Below are 18,324 nucleotides of genomic sequence, written 5' to 3'. Positions count from 1 at the left end.
ATGGGTTTTATCAGACTAGACTAACAGACCTTATTGAATGGTAGGCAGGTTGAAGAGGCTGAGTGCCTTATTCCTTTTCCTCTGACCAGCAAAGCAAAGGTTGTATGTTCTACACCCAAGTGGTTCACTCTCTATATCCATCAGGGAATGACCCCAGTCACCTCAACCCGATCTGTACCTGACTCCAGTCCCTGCTGTAACCTAGCAACCCTGTTCTCAAGGTAACAAGAGATGAGTAATAAGTGTATACCTGACCCTATTGCCAACAAACTGAGAACAAACAGTTCCTGCTAACCAATCAGTGAAGATGAAAGAAAAATGTACTTTATTCCAAGATAAGAGCACTTTGGTGCCCATTCAAGCACTGTACTCACATAAATACACAAATCAGACCCTCAGGCCCTGAGATGTGTTGGTGCTTCTGAAAGCGATCGACGCATTACTCTATGGAGATCACTTGGATTTCTTCAAAATAACAACATGTTTATTGATTAAACACTATAACCAAAAAATGAGTTTGCACAGCCAGGCGATTTGCAACGGTGCTCATCATCTGTCTCCTGAACTGTACATAACGTTCAAACATTTATGGGGATTAAATGAAGATCTCCACAGTTACCTTCTTCAGCCGAAATCTTCCTCCTTATCCCCAATGCCTGTGGGATCATTTTACCTCCAGGCAATGATGGGCCATTGGTTAAAACATCTTCAAAACAAAAAAAAAACCTTTTGCAGATTAACATTCCCTTACTGGAGTCTCAGCTTTGATTTTTGTGCTTACCTTGTGTGGGAGTTGGAACTACGAGACTGTAACTAAATTCCTGCATTCAGAGAAAGAGATTTGTTATCTTGTTTACATTGGTATGGCTTGCTAGCTAACTGACTCCTAGTGAAGGAATCTTTTCTACCTGTAACAGAGTGGTAAACCTTTCAATTATGACTTACCCAGCATACAAATGCTGAAATGCAGGCTAGTACACAGAGGTATCTTAGTTCACTGGCATACATGTAATGTTCAGTCCCACCAACATACTCCAGTTGAGTTGAAACTGGCTTTTTAACCTCTGTCCTTGTGTATTATCCAATGGGTTGTACACAAAATATAACTGCTGCTTGGGAATTAATCCATACGGGGCACCGAACTGTTGAACAGGAGGTAGTCAAGCTCCATTTAAACCTTGTGGTGACAAGAGCTCACAGTCCTGTCCGTTTTGAAGTGTTATTGCTTGAAGTTCCTATCACATCTTTAGCTGTGGTATTCTCTCTCTCCAGGTAGCCAGTTAATTTACCTCCCATTGTTATTAATCAACCTTCATTTTAAAAAAGACATATTTTGGAATTAAAATTAAATACGTCCACAGTAATTGGGGCCTCCAACCTGTGGCCATGACAAAGGGGATTCAGAGGTCAGGGGGCAAGGCAAGGGGTTTCAGAGGCTAGTCACTTGGCACTCGCTCCTCCCCCCCAAGCGGTGACTCTGATTGCCCCCAGATTGGGTCAATTGGAAGCCCACCTCCCTAACTTGGCAAACAGATTGTTACAGTTCCCTGATTGGGAAAGTAGTCACATTTTTTGCCTGCTGGTGAGGCAAGCGATTGGGGAGGCGATGTGATGAATCCTGGTGAATTGCATAACTAGGGCTGGAGACATGCTTTAAACTAAATAGTGAGGAGTGGGTTTCAGTTGCGTGAAAGCTATAACAGCTGAAAATGTATTGCTGGTCAAAGCACAGCAGGCCAGGCAGCATCTCAGGAATAGGGAATTCGACGTTTCGAGCATAAGCCCTTCATCAGGAAGCTATAACATCAAAAGTGAAGAAGGCAGGAATGTAGGATGGGGCTGACTATCACCAGGAAACTAAAGGAATGGACGGAATGTGTGAATACCACATTGCATCAAGGAAACACAAAAGTGTAGGGAAATTTGAGAATAGAGCAATCTTAAAGACTTTGTCTCTTAATGAACAAAGTATTCAGACCAATTCATGACACAAATCCTGGTAAGTCAATATGATCTCAAAGATATTGTGATCAAAACTGGGAACTTAACGTCCATGGTTATTTGACAACGTGGAGAATCACGAGGGGGGGGGGGCGGTGGATGGAAAAGGAAGAGGTGAATGTGAAACACCATCTAGGCTTGGGTGATGTAGAGTCTGTTTGGTTGCAGGTAAAAGAACAGCAAGAGAAAGGCAATGCCACTCTGTGAGAAAGGGTATACATAATAGGAGCCTCTAAAAAAGAGGCAGTAATAATAATTAGTGACTTTAATCTTCATGTTTATTGGGTGAATCAAATTGGAAATTGTGAAAACAAGTTCATAGAGAATGCATTCGAGTTTGTTTCCTCAAGAAATATCTCGTGAAGCCAACCAGGGAACAGGCTATGGTAATGAGACATGTTCAAGAAATGACTCCGGGTAAAAGATCTCCGAGAAGCTAGTGATCATGAGATGATAGAATTTAGTCTTCAGGTCAAGAGTGAGAAATTTAGGCCGGAAACAATTATGTTTAACTTAAATAAAAGGAATTACAATGAAAGGAGATAGGATAGTGAAGAAGGCAGTTGGGATACTTGCCTTTATCGGTCAGAGTATTGAGAATAGGAGTTGGGAGGTCATGTTGTGGCTGTACAGGACGTTGATTAGATTACTTACAGTGTGGAAACAGGCCCTTCGGCCCAACAAGTCCACACTGACCCGCCGAAGCACAACCCACCCATACATTTACCCCTTACCTAATACTACAGGCAATTTAGCATAGCCAATTCACCTGGCCCGCACATCTTTGGACTGTGGGAGGAAACCGGAGCACCCGGAGGAAACCCACACAGACATGGGGAGAACGTGCAAACTCCACACAGTCAATTGACTGAGTCAGGAATTGAACCCAGGTCTCTGGCGCTGTGAGGCAGCAGTGCTAACCACTGTGCCACCGTGCCACCCATTGTAGACCATTGTAGTAACTCCGGTCTTCCTGCTATAGGAAGGATGTTGTGAAACTTGAAAGGGGTCAGAAAAGATTTATAGTGATGTTTTTTATAAGGATGTTGCCAGGTTTGGAGGGTTTGAGCTAGAGGGAGAGGCTGAACAGGCTGGGGCTGTTTTCCCTGGAGTGTCGGAGGCTGAGGGGTGACCTTATAGAGGTTTACAAAATTATGAGGGGCATGGATAGGATAAATAGGCAAAGTCTTTTCCCTGGGGACAGGGAGTCCAGAACTAGAGGGCTTAGGTTTAGGGTGAGAGAGGAAAGATATTAAAGAGCCGTAAGGGGCAACATTTTCACACAGAGGGTGGTACGTGTATGGAATGAGCTGCCAGAGGAAGTGGTGGAGGCTGGTACAATTAGAACATTTAAAAAGCATTTGGATGAGTATATGAATAGGAGGGGATATGAGCAGGTGCTGGCAAATGGGACTAGACTAGGCTAGGATATGTGATCACCATGGATGAGTTAGAATGAAGGATCTGTTTCTGTGCTGTGTATCTCTGTGACTCTATAATTATCTGAGTGAATGGGCAGAGTAGGCTTGAGGGGCCAACTGGCCTCCTCTTGTGGTGAGTAGGGGGTGAGGCTTTACAAGGGGTAACTCAGCCCAACTATTTTCCCTCTCAGCACCTCTAAAGAGAGGGACTTTCACAACCATTTATGAAATGTGGCTTAGTGTTCTTGGTCATGGGTTTTCAGATGGGCTAGAGAGGGGAACTAAAAATGGATGATAGAATACTGATTGAAGAAAGAGCTGTGAGGTGGGGGACTGTACCGGAAGGATAATTAAATGAAGCCATATCGGATGAGCTGAGAAACAAAGAAAGCAGCAAGTTACTAAAAGAGTAATTAGAATAAGAGGTATCCCCTCCTGAGTATTGGCCGGGATAAATAAAGTGTTGAAGGTGCAGAGAAGGCAGAATTCGTACAATATATTCAGGAGAATGTTTCTGAGACAGCAAACTTAATAGGAAAGGATTAGAAGGATCGGGACTAAATGCAGGGACATGACGTTGGCATGGACACATGCTTTGGCCAGCATGGACCAGTTCGAACCAAAGGGTCTGTCTCTCTGCAGTAGGATTCTAAAACTCTATGACTCTCTCTCTCGCTCTCTCTCTCTCTTTCTCTGCTTCTCCCCTTCTCCCCACACCCCCCACCCCCCACCTCTCTCTCTCTCTCTCTCAAACACACACACACACACACACACACACACACTCTATCTCTCTATGACAGGGGTAGCTTTGAAACTGCTTCATGGCTTGGAAAGGGTGGACGCTAGGAAATTGTTTCTGTTAGGCGAGGAGACTAGGACCCGTGGACACAGCCTTAGAATTAGAGGGTCAATTCAGAACAGAAATGCGGAGACATTTCTTCAGCCAGAGAGTGGTGGGCCTGTGGAATTCATTGCCGCAGAGTGCAGTGGAGGCCGGGACTCTAAAAGTCTTCAAGGCAGAGATTGATAAATTCTTGATGTCACAAGGAATTAAGGGCTACGGGGAGAATGTGGGTAAGTGGAATTGAAATGCCCATCAGCCATGATTGAATGGCGGAGTGGACTCGATGGGCCGAATGGCCTTACTTCCACTCCTATGTCTTATGGTCTTATGGTCTTATTGGCGATGGAAGAGGTGTCAGTGGGAGATGGTTTAACTTCAAATACTGTTGATCTTGCTTTGTACACCTCCTGTGCTGTTGTAACCTTGTCTGCCTTGCACTGTCTAAGCACCCGCTGATCTGTATGTCCTTGTGTACTATGATCTGCCAGCACTGCTCACAAAACAAAGCTTCTCACTGTACTCAGGTACACGTGGCTGCAAGAAATCAAATCAAATCAAATCAAAATGGTGGCAATCCTAATTCAGTTAGATTTTCAGCAAAATGGAATGGGATAAAGGCAAACTCTGAGTCAAACTTTAAACTGGGGTAAGATTACTTTGACTGAACTTTTTGGAGACAGTAGTTTGAAGGTAAATCAGTGGAAGAGCAGTGGCAGGCATCGAGGAAGAGAGTAGAAAGATCGAAACTCAAACCTGTTTGGAAGAGGACAGGAGCTGACTCCCCTGGTGTTAGTGAGTGCACACAGTGGGATAAGGCTAAAAACAGGCTATTAAATCAGAGCTTATTACTATAGAAAACCTGGAGGATTACAGAGAGAGCAGAGGTGAAATTTGAAAGAAAGGAAATTAGGAATGCAAAAATAAGAGAAAATCCAGGAAAATGCAAAGGTATTTTATAAATGCATAAAAATCCAGGAAGATAACTAATTCAAGTACAGAGCTAATTAGAGACCAAAGTGTCACTGTCAGTTAGAAAGAGAGCAAGGGTTAACAGGCCGGCAACTTAACAGGAATCATTGGAAAACAGGTCTCCCAGTTGAGAGTGCTAACATTAACCGAATGTTGCAGTCTGGCATATTCCAGGGTCCCGGATTATTTTCTGGGGGATGCACTAAACATTGAGCCAGTTGTCACTATGGCAGAGTTGAGGGGAACATCAACGACTGAGATCTTTCTGCTAAAGTACAACAGTGTCACATTCAGTTATCGGACCTTCCTGATGCCTCAGATGCATGTAAATAATTCCTTAGATTTAGCAAAGTTAAGAAATGCCTTTAGATGTGTTGTAACTATGGAGAAAGGCAAACCCCAATGTCTGTTTGCTTCTTTGTACACAAACACGAGATGGATCTGAACTGCTTTAGTAACTGTGTATGGAACATAGAGCGTTACAGCACAGTACAGGCCCTTCGGCCCTCGATGTTGCACTGCCCTGTGAAACCAATCTGAAACCCATCTATCCTACACTATTCCACTTTCATCCATGTGTTTATCCAATGACCTTTTAAATGCCTTTAAAGTTGGCAGGTCTACGACTTTGCAGTATGTACTGTTAGGACGGAGCTACCGTCCCCGGTGTTCGTTTGAAGGAGAGAAACACTGGATCTGATTCAAAATATAAGCTTTTTACTGAGAGAGAGACGTACACAAAAATACAGTGAGATGTTTACTGCTTACTGGAGAAAGCGCCTTCTGATCTATTGTTCTCTTTGTCTAGCTTTTAGCCCCTCGCATCCCAGTGCTACATCCTTATTTGGAAGGAAGCGGTATACTCTTATGGGATTGGTCCCAAAACTGATAACATTCGATTACCTCAGTATGAGCTACGTGCAATCTAACACGGTTTCAATGTCCTGTTATCTGTTCTCCCTCCCTGGGGCCTCATTATGCCATCAGCTTTTCAGTCTGTTCCTAGTGTAACATAATGGCTTACTGTTGTCTAGTGAAGCTAACAATTTCCAGACTTGCTAATACTACCTTACGTGAGCACTACCTAACAATAAAGTTTCTTACACTGCCTAACCTTAATAATGGATCCCAACAGTACGCAAGGATTTTCTCTTTTACAAATGAAGTGCAGCTTTGTAAAAGAAAAGTTGTTGTTTAGAGAGGCACAGATTAACCAAGGAGTGTCATTGTCGATTTGGGAAGGGAACGTTGGGTCTTGCTAACTCGATTGAGTTGACAGCGTGATCAGAAAAGTAAGAACGCATGTATCCCAGAAGAAGTGTGAAGCTGGAGGTAAAACTGGCTCAATGATGGGAAGGTTTATGGTTAACATGGGGCTGGAATTATACTTCGAATGGGGTTCCAAAGAGTTCAGTGCTTTGCTTTTTGTGGTCAATATCAATGACTGAGTCTTAGGTACTGGGAGCATGATTAGGAAGTTACGTCTGTGTGATTCATAGTGAAGATGGAAGCTGTGAACTACAGGGGATATGACCTATAATTATAATGAACATAAACTGCTTGATGTTGTACTTAATGCCTTGACTAATAAAGGCATGGTATCCCAGTGCCTTCTGAAGCACAGCATCAACCTACCCTGCTGTCTTCAGGACATTCACACAGCATCAACCTACCCTGCTGTCTTCAGGACATTCACACAGCATCAACCTACCCTGCTGCCTTCAGGACATTCACACCAAGTGCCCTCTGATCCTTTGTACCTTCCAGGGTCCTACTAGCTTCATTCCCTAAAATTAAGTGCAGCCCCCTTTCCCTTGTCGGATTTTCTATGTGCTGGCTGAAAAAAACCTTCCTGGACACATTTTAAGAATCTGTCCCCTCTAAATCTTTCCCTTTTTTTTAATCCCAGTTAATATTGGGAAAGTTGAAATTCCCCTTTTATGAATACCCCATTATTTTCTCAAATATTAGATTACTTACAGTGTGGAAACAGGCCCTTCGGCCCAACAAGTCCACACCGACCCGCCGAAGCGCAACCCACCCATACCCCTTACCTAACACTACGGACAAGTTAGCATGGCCAATTCACCTGACCTGCACATCTTTGGACTGTGGGAAGAAACCGGAGCACCCGGAGGAAACCCATGCAGACACGGGGAGAATGTGCAAACTCCACACAGTCAGTCGCCTGAGGCGGGAATTGAACCCGGGTCTCTGGTGCTGTGAGGCAGCAGTGCTAACCACTGTGCCACCGTGCCACCCTGAGGTTTTTCACACTACCCTGAGGTTCTACCTCTCCCTGACTTTTTTGGGTTTTTACTACACTCCCAGCAATATGATTGTCTCCTTTTTGGTTTTACATTCTACCCATACGGCCTCATTGGGGAAACTTCTGACATATCGTCCCTCCTTATTGCAGTGATGTTGAGGTGCCATTTATTAGGGTGGACAAGGTCAGACGTCACACGACACCATGTTATGGTCCAACAGGTTTATTTGAAATTTCGAACTTTTGGACTGCTGAAGTGAAGAAAAGCACACAGGCACAGAATGTATAGGCAGAGAGATCAAAGATTGTACAAATGGTGTTGAATATTATAGTAATTGATTCCTTGATCAATATTGTGACACCACCTCCTCCTTTACAGCTCCCCCATCTTACGTAACGATTCCATATCCTGAAATATTGCGCTGCCAGTCCTGTCCATCTCTCAGCCATGTCACCAGGACAGCGATGATATCACATCCCACGCTTTAATCAACACCCTCAACCCATCTGCCATGCTCACAATAAATGCCATCCAGCCTTGCCATGCTGCCTTGCCTTGACTATATTTATACTGCCTTCTAGAATTACTCAGTCTGTCTCCTGTACTTGTTTGTGCTTCATCCCTTACTGTACCACCCCCTATATCCCACCCCCACCAAATGAGTTGAATCCTACCCCCAAAAATGTTGGTGCCAATCCAGTTGAGGTGCAACCTCTCAGACTTGCACAAGCCCCACCTTCCTTGGAAATGAACCCAGTGACTCAAGAGTCTAAAGACTTCCCTACTGCTCCAACTCTTCAGCTACACATTGATCTGTTCTGTTCCCCCAATCCAACACTCACCAGAACGTGGTTCCAGTGTCTAGAGATTACAATGTTGAGTCCTGCTTTTTTAGTCATTACTTATCTCCCTGAATTAGAGTCATTGAGTCACAGAGATGTACAGCATGGAAACAGACCCTTCAATCCAACCTGTCCATACCGGCCAGATATCCCAACCCAATCTAGGCCCACCTGCCAGCACCCGGCCCATATCCCTCCAAACCCTTCCTATTCATATAGCCATCCAAATGCCTTTTAAATATTACAATTGTACCAGCCTCCACCACTTCCTCTGGCAGCTCATTCCATACACATACCACTCTCTGTGTGAAAAAGTTGACCCTTAGGTCCCTTTTATATCTTTCTCCTCTCACCCTAAACCTATGCCCTTTAGTTCTGGATTCCCCACCCAGGGAAAAGACTTTGTCTATTTATCCTATCCATGCCCCTCATGATTTTATAAACCTCTATAAGATCACCCCTCAGCCTCCGACGCTCCTGGGAAATCAGCCCTAGCCTGTTCAGCCTCCCCCTATAGCTCAAATCCTCCAACCCTGGCAACATCCTTGTAAATCTCTTCTGAACCTTTTCAAGTTTCACAACATCTTTCTGATGGGAAGGAGACGAGAATTGCACGCAATATTCCGACAGTGGCCTAACCAATGTCCTGTACAGCCGCAACATGACCTCCCAACTCCTGGACTCAATACTCTGACCAATAAAGGAAAGCAGAACAAAACGCCTTCTTCACCATCCTATCTACCTGTGACTCCACTTTTAAGGAGCTATGAACCTGCACTCCAAGGTCTCTTTGTTCAGCAACACTCCCTAGGACCTTACCATTAAGTGTATAAGTCCTGCTAAGATTTGCTTTCCCAAAATGCAGCACCTCTCATTTATCTGAATTAAACTCCACCTGCCACTTCTCAGCCCATTGGCCCACCTGGTCCAGATCCTGTTGGAATCTGCCTCTCCTCAATTCCTGCTGCAGGACCTCATCCTTCTTTTTACTCATGTTGTATGTTACAATTTGAACCATGACTGTTCACCTCACCCTTCAGAATACCCTGCATCTGTTCAAACATACTCTTCACCCTGGCCCCAGGGAGGCAACACGTGATCCTGGAATCATGTCTGTGGCTGCAGAAATATCTGACTGTGCCCCTCACTACGGAGTCTCCAATCACTGTTGTTCTCTCTCTCTCTCTCTCTGATCCCTCCTTTTGTAGATGGGCTTGGCTGCACTCTGCAGAGGCAGCGTCACTATCACCAATTTCCAACACACAAAACCTGTTCTCTGGTGAGATGTATTCTGGGGCTTTCCTGACTATCTGCTTATGATCCTTCTTCTGATGAACAATCACTCATTCCCTTTGTGACTGCACTTCCTTAAACTGCAGGGTGACTACACTTAAAAATGTGCTGTCTACATAACTCCCAGCCTCGTGAATGCAATGCAATGGTGGTCATCCAGACTGCCACAAACCCTCGAACATTTCAGAAATACTGCAGCCCATGCAACACACAAGATGGAAAACTTCTGCCAGAGATTGTCTTAGACTTAAACTTACTCCCCTGACACTAATTTTAGTCTCTTTCCTTTAGCCTACTTTGGCTTACCGAGTTAAAAATCACACAACACCAGGTTATAGTCCAACAGGTTTATTTGGAAGCACTAGCTTTCAGAGTGACGCTCCTTCATCAGATCAGGGACATCTCAGCTCAGACAATGCATTAAAGGTGTAAGGTTAGAGTCTGTCTGTATCCCAACCTGAAGTCAGATTGTTTCAATTTCCAAAGTAGGAATTTATAAAATGTCACGTGGAATGATTGCCTACAGATTATGTACTTTTTCAACAAAATAGAATGTACCTCCAAATGCAAATTCTCCCTATGGACTTATATGTGTGCATACATGTGTATGTGAGGAGAGAGGGAGAGACAGAGAATGTCTGTGTGTGAGAGAGAGTATGTGTGTGTGCGTGTGTGAGAGAGAGAGTGTGTGTGTGTGTGTGAGAGAGAGAGAGAGAGAGTGTGTGTGTGTGTGTGTGTGTGAGAGAGGGAGAGAGTGTGTGTGTGTGTGTGTGTGTGTGAGAGAGAGTGTGTGTGCGTGAGAGAGAGAGAGTGTGTGTGTGTGTGTGTGTGTGTGTGTGTGTGTGTGTGTGTGTGTGTGTGAGACAGTGTGTGTGTGTGTGTGTGTGTGTGTGTGTGAGAGACAGTGTGTGTGTGTGTGTGTGTGTGTGTGTGTGGGAAAGAGTGTGTGTGTGTCTGAGCTGAGATGTCACCTCATTTTTTATACTGATAAAATCTTAAGTTATCTCAGGACTGTGACTTTAAATGTTCTGAGGTTTACATATTATTCAATCGAAACCTGCATCTCCATTGTAAGCGATTAAAGACTTAGCAGCCATTTAGGTTTCTTAAATACATTGCATCAGTTGTATGACACTTTGATCTTTTTCTATAAATTCTGTGTCCGATGATCCTGCCCCACTAGTTACTGGATGAAGGAGCGTCACCCCGAACGCTAGTGTGTTTCCAAATAAACCTGTTGGACTGTAACGTGGTGTTGTGTGATTTCTAATTTTGTCCACCCCGGTTCAACACCAGAACCTCCCTATAGAGTTATAGAGTCATAGAGATGTACAGCACAGAAACAGGCTCTTCCGACCAACTCCTCAATGCCGAACAGATATCCCAATCTAATCTAGTCCCATTTGCCAGCACCTGGCCCATATCCCTCTAAACCCATCACATTCATATACACATTCAGATACCTTTTAAATGCTGTAATTGTACCAGCCTCCACCACTTCCTCTGGCAGCTCATTCCATACACACGCCACCCTCTTTATGGATAAGTTGCCTCTTATGTCTCTTTCATATCTTTACCTTTTCACCCTAAACCTATGCCCTCTAGTTCTGGACTCCTCCAACAGAGGGAAAATATTTACCCTGTCTATGCCGCTCATGATTTTATAAACCCCTCTGTATTGATCACCTCTCAGCCTCTGAAGTTCCAGGGGAAACAGCCCCAGCTTATTCAGCCTCTCTCTCTCGCTCAGATCCTCCAATCCTGGCAACATCCTTATAAATTAAAGCTTGGCTTACTTATTTTACTTTATTGTAGTGGTTCTGACTTTAGTCCTGGTGCTTAATGATATGCTTTTCTCATTTATAATAATTTATTAAGAGCACCTAACAGCAGTTTCTAACCAGTCAATAAATTTATTGTGCGTCTGTGATCTCTGTCTTGTTGTGTCTTTCAACAAGAACTAAGAGTAGGACACCCTTCCCAGACTGCCTCACCACAATGCTGACCGCAGGACACCCTTCCCAGCATGCCTCACCACGATGCTGACCACAGGACACCCTTCCCAGACTGCCTCACCATGATGCTGACCGCAGGACACCCTTCCCAGACTGCCTCACCACGATGCTGACCGCAGGACACCCTTCCCAGACTGCCTCACCACGATGCTGATCGCAGGACACCCTTCCCAGAATGCCTCACCACGATGCTGACCGCAGGACACCCTTCCCAGCATGCCTCACCACGATGCTGACCACAGGACACCCTTCCCAGACTGCCTCACCATGATGCTGACCGCAGGACACCCTTCCCAGACTGCCTCACCACGATGCTGACCGCAGGACACCCTTCCCAGACTGCCTCACCACGATGCTGATCGCAGGACACCCTTCCCAGAATGCCTCACCATGATGCTGACCGCAGGACACCCTTCCCAGACTGCCTCACCACGATGCTGACTGCAGGACACCCTTCCCAGACTGCCTCACCACACTGCTGACCACAGGACACTCTTCCCAGACTGCCTCACCACGATGCTGACCGCAGGACACCCTTCCCAGACTGCCTCACCACGATGCTGACTGCAGGACACCCTTCCCAGACTGCCTCACCACGATGCTGACCGCAGGACACCCTTCCCAGACTGCCTCACCACGATGCTGACTGCAGGACACCCTTCCCAGCCTGCCTCATCACGATGCTGACCGCAGGACACCCTTCCCAGACTGCCTCACCACGATGCTGACTGCAGGACACCCTTCCCAGCCTGCCTCATCACGATGCTGACCGCAGGATACCCTTCCCAGACTGCCTCACCACGATGCTGACCGCAGGACACCCTTCCCAGACTGCCTCACCAAGATGCTGACTGCAGGACACCCTTCCCAGACTGCCTCACCACGATGCTGACCGCAGGACATCCTTCCCAGACTGCCTCACCACAATGCTGGCCGCAGGACACCCTTCCCAGACTGCCTCACCACGATGCTGACCACAGGACACCCTTCCCAGACTGCCTCACCACGATGCTGACTGCAGGACACCCTTCCCAGACTGCCTCACCACGATGCTGACCGTAGGACACCCTTCCCAGGCTGCCTCACCACGATGCTGACAGCAGAACACCCTTCCCAGACTGCCCAGATTAATCTGCAGCTGTATGAAATGGGAGTATAACTGCAGTAATGTACAGTTCTATAAAAGAGGAAGGGTGGATTCAGAAGAGATTTGCAAAGCTGTTGCCCGAAACGTTAGTTGCTGGGGAACATTGAAGAGACTATGTTCAGCTTTTATGGAATAGATGCGATTGAGGGAGGATTGAATTACGTTGTATTTAGTAGTGAGGAGCTGAGATGGAGTGGTAGTGTTGGGACAGATCCTCTGTCCCCGTGTTCGTTTGGAGGAGAGAGACACCGGGTCTGATTAAAAGTATAAACAGGTTTAATGAGAGAGAATCGTACACAGTACAGTGAGGTGTCTAGCTCACTGGAGAAGGCGTTCTGACTATTTTTTAATTTGTCTATCCTTTTGTTCTCTCACATTCCAGAGTTACATCCTTATTTGGTAAAATGCAGAATTTTCGTATGTCATTGGTTCTCACCTGATATCATTCTATTACCTCAGTTTGAGCTACGTGCATCTAGACACGGCTCCAATGTCCTGTTATCTCTCACCCTCCCTGGGGCCTCTTCAGGCTATGCCATCAGCTTTTCAGTCTGTTCTTAGTGTAACATAATGGCTTACTGTTGTCTAGTGAAGCTAACAAGTTCCAGACTTGCTAATACTACCTTACGTGAGCACTACCTAACAATAAAGTTTCTTACACTACCTAACCTTAATAATGGATCCCAACAGTAGGAAGGAACTGTTTCCATTGGCGCAGAAGGGGCAAAGGTTTAAAATAATATGTAAAAGGAATGTACTGAGTTGAGTAAAAGCTTTTTTTAACTCAGAGGGCAGTGGGGGTCAGGAACTCACTGACTGAAAGAGTAGCAGAAGCAAAACCCTTCCAGACATTTAAATAAAAGACGAGATTAGCTCTTGAGGTGCGGTAAACTCCAGGGTGTTGGAGCAAGTTGTGGAAGGGGAGATTGGACTGGATTGTATCCTGACAGGATCCAGCCTCTGTTATGTAACCTATGTATCACCATCCCACTCTGCACGGAGCATTGTATTTGCAGGAGAGCGATAAAGGACGGACAAAATCCTCAACCAATTCAGGAAAAGAATAATACTGTAACAGTGTTCTGCAGTATTTGACATCAGACTTCTCAAAAAAGGAGAAAGCCAGTCACTTTCAATCAACAATAAAGATTCCCCAGCAACACCTACTCTCAAATATACATTGCTTCTCAGTGTTAAGAGGTGTACAATATAGCCTTGAGTAGGTGCCCATGAATTCCTGACAGGAAGATTGGACATTGACCCAGCACTGACAGATGGAGAGACAGCGCTGACTCATACTATGTTGTCAACATTGATACTTCCTACAAACAGCTTGACGCCCCCAGGGAGCTGGGGGGGATGGATGTCCTTGTGCCCTTTCCTTCGGCTGTAAGTACATTGTCTCCCTGGCAGTTCATGGCCATGTGCTGTGGTCAGTTTTGTCAAATAGGATCACCTTCATAACCCAGGAAATCATCCCAATGTGCTGGCTGTGAACCTAATACCCACAACATAAGCAGTGACCCACTGGAGTCCGCCAGTGTGCCTGCTGTACACGATCCTTCATCTACCCTTCTCTGTAATATCAACACATCCCGCTGCTCCTCTCTGCCTTAGGGACCTATCTACCTTCCTCTGAAATGCATCCATCGACCTCAAAAACTCCTTATCATGGCGGTAAAACAGACCTGCGGGTGCCAGACACACTGGTGAAACACAGGCTCTTGCAGCATCGATGGAACACTTAAATTCTGCAGAAGGGCCACTGATCCTGAAATGTTAACTGCATTCTCTCCACAGATGCTGCCAGACAGACTGAGTTTCTGTAGAAATTTCACTTGTTACCATTCTCTGGGTGAAAATGGTTGACCTGAAATCCCAATGGAATGATCATTGTCCATCAGACGTCACTAGTTCTGATCCCACACATGATTACAAACAATTGTTCAACATCTAATCAATGAAGTTCCTCAAAAATGTCAAGTCCCCCTTTTGACACTGCTTATAGGCCAGCATGGGTTATTTGGAGTTAAGAACAGACACAATTAGCACCGCAAAAGATGACATTGCCGGTCATCGAAAAATACCGTCTGGCAGTTCTCAAAAACTTTCTCAACAGGAGCTGGAGATCATTGGTCAATACGTCACAGGAAAGAGCTGAAGTTGAAATTAAATTCAAATTTGCTCATTCTCTAACAGGCTAGTCTGTATCCAGCACTGTCTGTCCCCAGCACTGAGTCCCCAGACACTGTCTGTACTCAGCACTGAGTCCCCAGACACTGTCTGTATCCAGCACTGAGTCCCCAGACACTGTCTGTATCCAGCACTGAGTCCCCAGACACTGTCTGTACCCAGCACTGAGTCCCCAGACATTGTCTGTCCCCAGCACTGAGTCCCCAGACACTGTCTGTACTCAGCACTGAGTCCCCAGACACTGTCTGTATCCAGCACTGAGTCCCCAGACACTGTCTGTACCCAGCACTGAGTCCCCAGACACTGTCTGGCCCCAGCACTGAGTCCCCAGACACTGTCTGTACCCAGCACTGAGTCCCCAGACACTGTCTGGCCCCAGCACTGACTCCCCAGACACTGTCTGTATCCAGCACTGAGTCCCCAGACACTGTCTGTCCCCAGCACTGACTCCCCAGACACTGTCTGAACCCAGCACTGACTCCCCAGACACTGTCTGTATCCAGCACTGAGTCCCCAGACACTGTCTGGCCCCAGCACTGAGTCCCCAGACACTGTCTGTACCCAGCACTGAGTCCCCAGACACTGTCTGTCCCCAGCACTGACTCCCCAGACATTGTCTGTACCCAGCACTGAGTCCCCAGACACTGTCTGTCCCCAGCACTGACTCCCCAGACACTGTCTGAACCCAGCACTGAGTCCCCAGACACTGTCTGTACCCAGTACTGATTCCCCAGACACTGTCTGTACCCAGCACTGAGTCCCCAGACACTGTCTGTACCCAGCACTGATTCCCCAGACACTGTCTGTCCCCAGCACTGAGTCCCCAGACACTGTCTGTACCCAGCACTGAGTCCCCAGACATTGTCTGTCCCCAGCACTGACTCCCCAGACACTGTCTGTCCCCAGCACTGAGTCCCCAGACACTGTCTGTACCCAGTACTGATTCCCCAGACACTGTCTGTACCCAGCACTGATTCCCCAGACACTGTCTGTACCCAGCACTGATTCCTCAGACACTGTCTGTACCCAGCACTGAGTCCCCAGACACTGTCTGTACCCAGCACTGATTCCCCAGACACTGTCTGTCCCCAGCACTGAGTCCCCAGACACTGTCTGTACCCAGCACTGAGTCCCCAGACATTGTCTGTCCCCAGCACTGACTCCCCAGACACTGTCTGTCCCCAGCACTGAGTCCCCAGACACTGTCTGTACCCAGTACTGATTCCCCAGACACTGTCTGTACCCAGCACTGATTCCCCAGACACTGTCTGTACCCAGCACTGAGTCCCCAGACACTGTCTGTACCCGGCACTGAGTCCCCAGACACTGTCTGTACCCAGCACTGAGACCCCAGACACTGTCTGTACCCAGCACTGATTCCCCAGACACTGTCTGTCCCCAGCACTGAGTCCCCAGACACTGTCTGTACCCAGCACTGAGTCCCCAGACACTGTCTGTACCCAACACTGACTCCCCAGACATTGTCTGTACCCAGCACTGAGTCCCCAGACATTGTCTGTCCCCAGCACTGAGTCCCCAGACACTGTCTGTACCCAGCACTGATTCCCCAGACACTGTCTGTACCCAGTACTGATTCCCCAGACACTGTCTGTACCTAGCACTGAGTCCCCACACACTGTCTGAACCCAGCACTGAGCCCCCAGACATTGTCTGTACCCAGTACTGATTCCCCAGACACTGTCTGTACCCAGCACTGATTCCCCAGACACTGTCTGTACCCAGCACTGAGTCCCCAGACACTGTCTGTCCCCAGCACTGAGTCCCCAGACACTGTTTGTACCCGGCACTGATTCCCCAGACACTGTCTGTACCCAGCACTGATTCCCCAGACACTGTCTGTACCCAGCACTGAGTCCCCAGACACTATCTGTACCCAGCACTGATTCCCCAGACACTGTCTGTACCCAGCACTGAGTCCCCAGACACTGTCTGTATCCAGCACTGATTCCCCAGACACTATCTGTACCCAGCACTGATTCCCCAGACACTGTCTGTACCCAGCACTGAGTCCCCAGACATTGTCTGTCCCCAGCACTGTGTCCCCAGACATTGTCTGTCCCCAGCACTGATTCCCCAGACACTATCTGTACCCAGCACCGATTCCCCAGACACTGTCTGTGCCCAGCAACTTTAAAAAAACAGGTTTTGTGATTTACACATGAAAGAAGTGAAACTATCACTGTATTCTAACAGATGAAAGACTTAACAGACAATCAATTTTTCAATGTATAATTTCAGTTACATCACACTGCAAATTTTTGCTGTAAACTCTGTTACGATCGAGCCCTCCACAATCACCTGATGAAGGAGCGTCGCTCCGAAAGCTAGTGTGCTTCCAATTAAACCTGTTGGGCTATAACCTGGTGTTGTGTGATTTTTAACCTCAAAACGAGGTATAGTGTCACTGCCCCCTCTTTCATGATTAGATTCCCTACAATGTGGACAGAGGCCCTTTGGCCCAACTAGTCCACACCAACCCTCTGAAGAGAAACCCACCCAGACCCATTCCCCTAAATTTACCCCATTCACCTAACACTACAGGTAATTTAGCATGGCCAATTCACCTAACCTGCACATCTTTGGACTGTGGGAAGAAACCGGAGCACCCAGAGGAAACCCACGCAGACATGGGGAGAATGTGCAAACTCCACACAGACAGTTGCCTGTGGTGGGAATTGAATCTCTGGCGCTGCGAGACAGCAGTGCTAACCACTGAACCACCGTGCCGCCCAGGATATGGCGGATCATCTGCAAGGTACTCCACGGAAGGTGAGCGATCACAGCTTCCTCGCACCTTGTCCTGATCACGGAGCAGCCTGTTCCTGCAGGTTCTGCAGTTCCACAGCAACTGCAGGGTAATGCTGATCCTGGGCACGTGTTCCTCAGCTACATGTATAGCAGCCTTCAGCACATCAGCCACAGGGACATCCTTCCAATGATCCTCCATGGGTAATGTCAGAAACAAAGCAACTGCTCAGGACAGCTACACACAGATCAGATTGGAATGTATGTTCTCCACACCCTGACAGATGGGGCTGTCCAACAAGGAGGCCAGGGGATGGCTCTCCCTGCATTTGGTCCATTATTGTTCTGATTCACACCTTTATTGGTCAGAGTATTGAGTACAGGAGTTGGGAGGTCATGTTGCGGCTGTACAGGACATTGGTTAGGCCGCTGTTGGAATATTATGCGCAATTCTGGTCTCCTTCCTATCGGAAAAATGTTGTGAAACTTGAAAAGGTTCAGAAAAGATTTACAAGGATGTTGCCAGGGTTGGAGGATTTGAGCTATAGGTTTTCCCTGGAGCA

This window comes from Hemiscyllium ocellatum, chromosome 15 (genome assembly GCF_020745735.1).
Source record: "Hemiscyllium ocellatum isolate sHemOce1 chromosome 15, sHemOce1.pat.X.cur, whole genome shotgun sequence".
Lineage (NCBI taxonomy): Eukaryota > Metazoa > Chordata > Chondrichthyes > Orectolobiformes > Hemiscylliidae > Hemiscyllium > Hemiscyllium ocellatum.
This window is presented reverse-complemented; position numbering follows the sequence as displayed.